Raw genomic sequence first — 6,000 nt, forward strand, 5'->3', positions numbered from 1 at the left:
TATAGCAGTACACCCCAAACAGTGCATGTTTTCCACATGTCCTAGTTGGTGCACAGGTATATTTATTACTAGCTGACACATTTTAAAAATTCCTCAGGTGGTGCTAATCATTTCATTTGTGATACTGAGAAGAACATGCAGCACTAGTAACATTCTATTATATTACTATTTCTATTGTGGTCATGGTGTGTGCTGGGGAGGGAGGTTTCCAGGCAGATGGAAACCCCCCCCCCTGCGTTTGCCTATGTTGCTGGTATTATTATATTGTAATCATTCAACCTACATTAATACCTGCTACGCAAGCGGGTCAATGGTGGCCCAGTGCGCATGCGCACGACGGAGCCGGCTCTGTCGTGCGCATGCGCGAGAACCGGATAGCGATGGGCAAACCGTCGCTCCGGGTCTCGTACCAAAGGGGGCGTGCTGTCGATGTTGAGTGACAGCACACCCCCTTTGGTGGGCGGGCCGGGGGCGTGGCTGCCCAGACGGAGGCGTTCCCATGGGAACGCCTACCATCTGGGGCAGGCCCCACTGACATCACAAGTGATGTCAGTGGGAGAGCTTTTGGCTCTGTTTGAGCCGAAAGCTCTCTGGGGCTTGCGGCAACGAGCCCCTACCACAAGGGTCTCGTCGCAAGCCCGATGTTCGCTCGCTATAGCTGTGGGTGGTCACCCACAGCTATGCGAGCGGCCACGAGGCTGCTCTAAAAAACAAGAAGGCCAGCCCTGATTCAGAGCAAGCGCTCTGTCAGAGCGTCCGGCTCTGAATCAGGCCCTATGGCCATATTGTCCTCTTAGGGCCTGATTGAGTTGTAGGCTGTTAGCATCACTGCTGTGTCTTTGGACGTAGCAGCGATGCTATCATACGCTAATGCAGCAGGGGGTGTCTTGTGTTAATGGACGCCAATTGCGATACAACCCCCCTGCCTGGCGCCAGCCCTTCCCTGCCCCCAAATGACTTCAGAGCCACTGTGTGCAACAACGTAGCACCCGTTATGCACATGCTAAGAACAGGTCGTGTGCAGTCCCCCTACCATCAGAGCTGTATGTATCAGGTGTGCGTACAACGCTCAGGCCCTTAGTGCATAATCTCAAACACAGCCAAATAGCAACCACTGAGCAATATCTAACCTTAAAGAGCAAAGGGTGTGATTCCGCACAGTACTTATACTATAAAGAATGGTGAGCTCTAATAATTGGGTATCATAATTCATGTGTGATTTCCACAGAGAAAGATCTTTGCAAACAGGGATCTTCAAACAGATTTAGGGCCTGATTCAGAGCCGCTCGCAAGCGGCTCGATATCTGGCCACTGAGCATGCGCCGCGTCCTGAGTGCATATGCGCGAGCCCCGCCGAACGACTGAACTTCAGTCGCTACAGGGCTCGCTAGAAGACGGGGCGGCTGTCGATGGTGAGTGACAGCTCGCCCCACTTTGTAGGCGGGTAGGGGGGGTGGCTGCATAAATGCAGGTGTTCCCTTAGGAACGCCTGGCGTTTGTGGGAGGACCTACTGACATCACTAGTGATGTCAGTTGTGGACTTCCTGCTCTATTAGAGTAGGGAGTCCACTCGGTCTTGCGGCAGTCGAGACCCTACCCCAGGGTTTTGTCGCAAGCCCGATGGTCGCGATAATCGCGACGGTCTCCAGCCCGCTCGCACAAACTGTGGGTGGACACCCACAGCTTTGCAAGCGGGCTGGAGACAAAAAAAAAAAAAAAACGCCCACAGACCCTGTGAGCTGCCTGCGGCAGCGAGCGGGTCTGGATCAGGGTCTTAGTTCTATAAATTCAGGACATAAGAAAAATCATAAAAAATTGCTTAATTGATACTGGCATACTGTGTAACCTGGAGCACCAAATTTACAATCCTTGATTGTTTAAGTTAAATATAAGTCTCTGGGCCTGATTCAGCAGAGAACGCAGATGCAGTCACCTACTGATCGCAGTTGCTAAAATATGCTAATGCTTGCCAAAGCACAGGCGACGCAATGATGCCCACTGCTGTCTTCTCATATTTGTCCAATGTCGCACTCCTGCGTAAACATCAGTATCATCAACGTACATTGGGCAGTCACTCAGCATTTACAACAAGTCTGACCAGTTGGAAACCCTGCAAGTCTCCTCATATGCAGAGAGCTCTCATGCTGCATATGCAATCGCATTGGCTAATTTATGCACGCCCAAGAAATGGCGTTCAAACGGACAGATACGCCTGCGTTTTTATGACCACCCCCCGTCGCCACCCCCAAATGCTGATCAGTGATCGCGCTGAGCGAAAAAAAATTGTGGGTCCCGGGGACCCCTTACTTTAACAAATCGGTGTCCTCCTCCACTATTTCGGGGCCCCATTACAAATTATGGGGAGGGTAAGTGCAGAGACCAAGGGGCTGCGCAGTGCCCCCCTACACCCAGGTGCTGCGCAGTTGCCCCTGCACCCAGAAGCTTACACCCAGGGGCTGCACAGTGCCCCCCTACACCCAGGGGCTGCGCAGTACCCCCCCCTACACCCAGGGGCAACGCAGTGCCTCCACATCAAGGAGTTTACACCCTGTGGCTGCGCAGTGCACCTAGACCCAGGAGCTGCACAGTACCCCCCTACACCCAGGAGCTGCACAGTGCCCCCCATACACCCAGGATCTGCGCAGTGCCCCCCATACACCCAGGATGTGCGCAGTGCCTCTACATCAAGGAGGTTACACCCTGGGGCTGTGCAGTGCAATTACACCTAGGAGCTGCGCAGTGTTCACACACCCAGGGCCAGTGCAGTGCCTCGACATCAAGGAGTTTACACCCTGGGGCTGCACAGTGCCCCCCTACACCCATGAGCTGTGCAGTGCCCCCCTACACCCAGGAGCTGTGCAGTGCTCCTCTACACCCAGGAGCTGCGCAGTAACCCCCTACACCCAGCAGGAGCTGCGCAGTGCCCCCCTACACCCACCACAGTACACACAAACACATCCCCTCCCCATCTCAGTGACCAGGTTTTGTACCTACTGAGAGCTGCCCTCCCTGATCCGGAGCCCCTGAGCAGTGGTGCGGTAGTATGGAGAAGAGAGAGACATGGGCAGTCTCCAGGCTCGGGATCAGCTGCTAGGTGGCAGCCCCGCCTTCCTCACAGTGGGGGCTGCTCATACACGGAGATCCGTGAGGACAGGACAACGAGGCTGGTGGCGTCACGTGACCGGGAGCTGGATGTCTCAGGTGGCTATTGGACAAGATGTTGCCGGCTGCATTGATTGATTGGGGACGCAGTAAGATGCTGAAAATGTTATTCGCCGACTGTAACAGAGCGCGTCCTGCAGGACTCGCTCATGTTTAGTGAGTTCCTCGCTGCCTGTACCGCGTAAATACGTGCTATAGCGCGTATTTTGCGAACACTGGCTGATAGCATGTCATTCACTTTGCGATGGATTCCTCTGTGTGTCAGTAATCACAATGTGATCATTGCTCACGTGCAGTGCGACATACGCATCGTTTGGTCTACGTCTGTTAGTTCAAGGAAATTGTTCATAAAATAATAACATAGTGTCCCAGCATATGAACACAAGGCCTGAATCAGATTTGGGAACAGAGTAAAACAGAACAAGTAACTGTGTACTTGGACAAACCATGTTGCATTGCAAGGGATGAAAATACATTCATTTGTTTTTTTGCATGTAGCCCACAAATGCTAAGCAGCTTTATTTTTACACTGCAATTTAGATTTCAGGTTGGACACACCCCTCCCAAATCTATATCTTTATGCACATTTTAAATCTGCCCCACCTGCAGTGCAGCATGGTATTACCAGGATGCACAGTTACTTGCTCTCTTTTTCCAAATCTGAATCAGGCCCACAGGAAAGCATACTGTAGATACCAGCAGCTGTGGTGTACTGTATATAGGTTGGGTATGGGATGCCGGCACTCAGGATCTCGGCTGTCAAAATCCCGACGTGGGCATCAGGTAAATACTGGCTGCTTTTGCATGTAGCCCACAAATACTGCACAGCTTTATTATTACTCTACAATTTAGATGTCAGTTTGGACAGCTCCCTCCTAAATCTAAATCTCTCTGTACCACCTGCAGTGCAGCATGGTTTCACCAAGATGATCAGTTGAGTGAGACATCTCACTCTATTTCCAAAGCTGAATCAAGCCCTGTGTTCCAAAACTCGGGTCAGACCCAGGATTTAGGTGTAAAAGCAGTATAAGTGTCAACAGTTTCTAAAGGTGTTATATCATTTATACAGGTATCTCAAAACAAATAGTAGCCCAAAGGTGCATTTTATGATAGCATTTAAAACATATGAACAGAAATAACAGTGATAATAATGATGCTGCCAGATATTATTCTGGTTGGTAGCAGAAAAAGCAGGAATATCCCCAGCTAAAGGCCCCCATACATCAGTGACGGATTGCTGCGTTCCTGCGATCCTGCAACCCGGCATCGCAGGATCGGTGAAATCCAACATGTCAAAAAATTATTGTGATTGGCACATCGGTGAAACTTAACATGTAGAATTTCACCGATCCTGCGACAGATCACAGAACATCGATGGCCGCTGGTCAGCATTTCCGACCGGCGGATCAGCAATTCCGATCCATTCACGGGATAGCGCAATCTGCCTTCGGATTTATGGTGGCCTTAGGGCTTATGTTACCACAGTAATCCAATTGTCAGGATTTGTTATGGATTACTTCAGACAATTAGACAGTTATAGTATAACAGATGCTAGCTCTAGCCTCAAAAGCATTTTTGAGAAAGATATTTTATCTACCTCCGGTTGGAATATGTCCTTAGGGGCACACGCGGGTATGGCATACTGTGCTTTTATTCATTGTTTCATTGTGAGTGCAATATATCATTGTTGTTTTTACAAAACAATACTGCACTCTTTGTTTTATTTCCTCTTTCATATGCTGAGTAAAGGCCCCCATACCATAGAAATCTAAAAACCACAATTGAACAATTTGATGATATGTTGCCCGATTTTAGGATTTCCCAATCTAGCAATCTGCGCCCATACATTACAGATCTTTTTCAGTGATTTGCAGCAAACACAGATCTTCTAATCTTGAAAAGGCCATTCTTTTACTAGTAACGGTCTGCAGATCGTCACCATACACTAGGGGGTAAATTTACTAAGATTCATCTTGGTCCCGATTTGCATTCTCGGGTGTAAATATCACTTTTTTGCAAATCGGGAATTTACTATCATTAAACTCGGGTGATTTGGGATTGAAATCAGGTGGTTTAATTCCGCTAATTCGGCCATTTTTTGTAATAGAAATTAGATCACCATCGGCTCTATTTGGAAGTACTTTTCACTCATTTATACCTAAAACGTGAATTTACCATTATTCGTTTTGCTCAATTTGTCCGTTTTACACTCAAATCGGGGACTCAATAGAAGTTTTAAATGCACCACCTCCAGAGCTGCGAGTTGAATTCCAACTTACACAAATCAGTGTGATTTGTGTATGTTTATGAAGGGTTAATTTTATAGAAAAAATTTATTTGAGGTCCCCCCCCTTAAAGCAGAGCCAGCCCTAGACTTTTCATAGCCAGTCCTGGTTGTCTAGGTACAGGGAAAAAATGTGTAGGGTTCCACTGTACTTAGTACAACCTGCACTGGGCTCTGGGAACAAGTCCTGGTTCTGGAATTACAGGGGAAAAAAATGCATAGGATCCCCATGTAAGTCACAGAACCAGCACCGGACCCTTTCTAGCGGGGGGGCCTGATGCCACAGCCAGGGGAGCCCTGTCACCGGACCCCCCAGCCGCAGCGTCAGTCCTGACCACTAGTCAGCCCATGCCAGGGATCCCTGGGGAGTTGGGACTCCCCAATAAAGGGGTCCCCCTCACCAGGGCACTCCTGGCCTAGGCTGATAACCCGGGGCTATCCCCGCCACCCCTGGGCGGTGGGTGACGGGTTGATAGTATAGGTGTGGTGTAAAATAAGAGAAGTATCAACATTGTCTTTACAGTCAAGCTGCAGGTCCCAGCAAGCCTCCCCCA

This window comes from Taudactylus pleione, unplaced genomic scaffold, assembly GCF_031769625.1.
Source record: "Taudactylus pleione unplaced genomic scaffold, aTauple2 ptg000080l, whole genome shotgun sequence".
In the NCBI taxonomy this organism is placed as follows: Eukaryota; Metazoa; Chordata; class Amphibia; order Anura; family Myobatrachidae; genus Taudactylus; species Taudactylus pleione.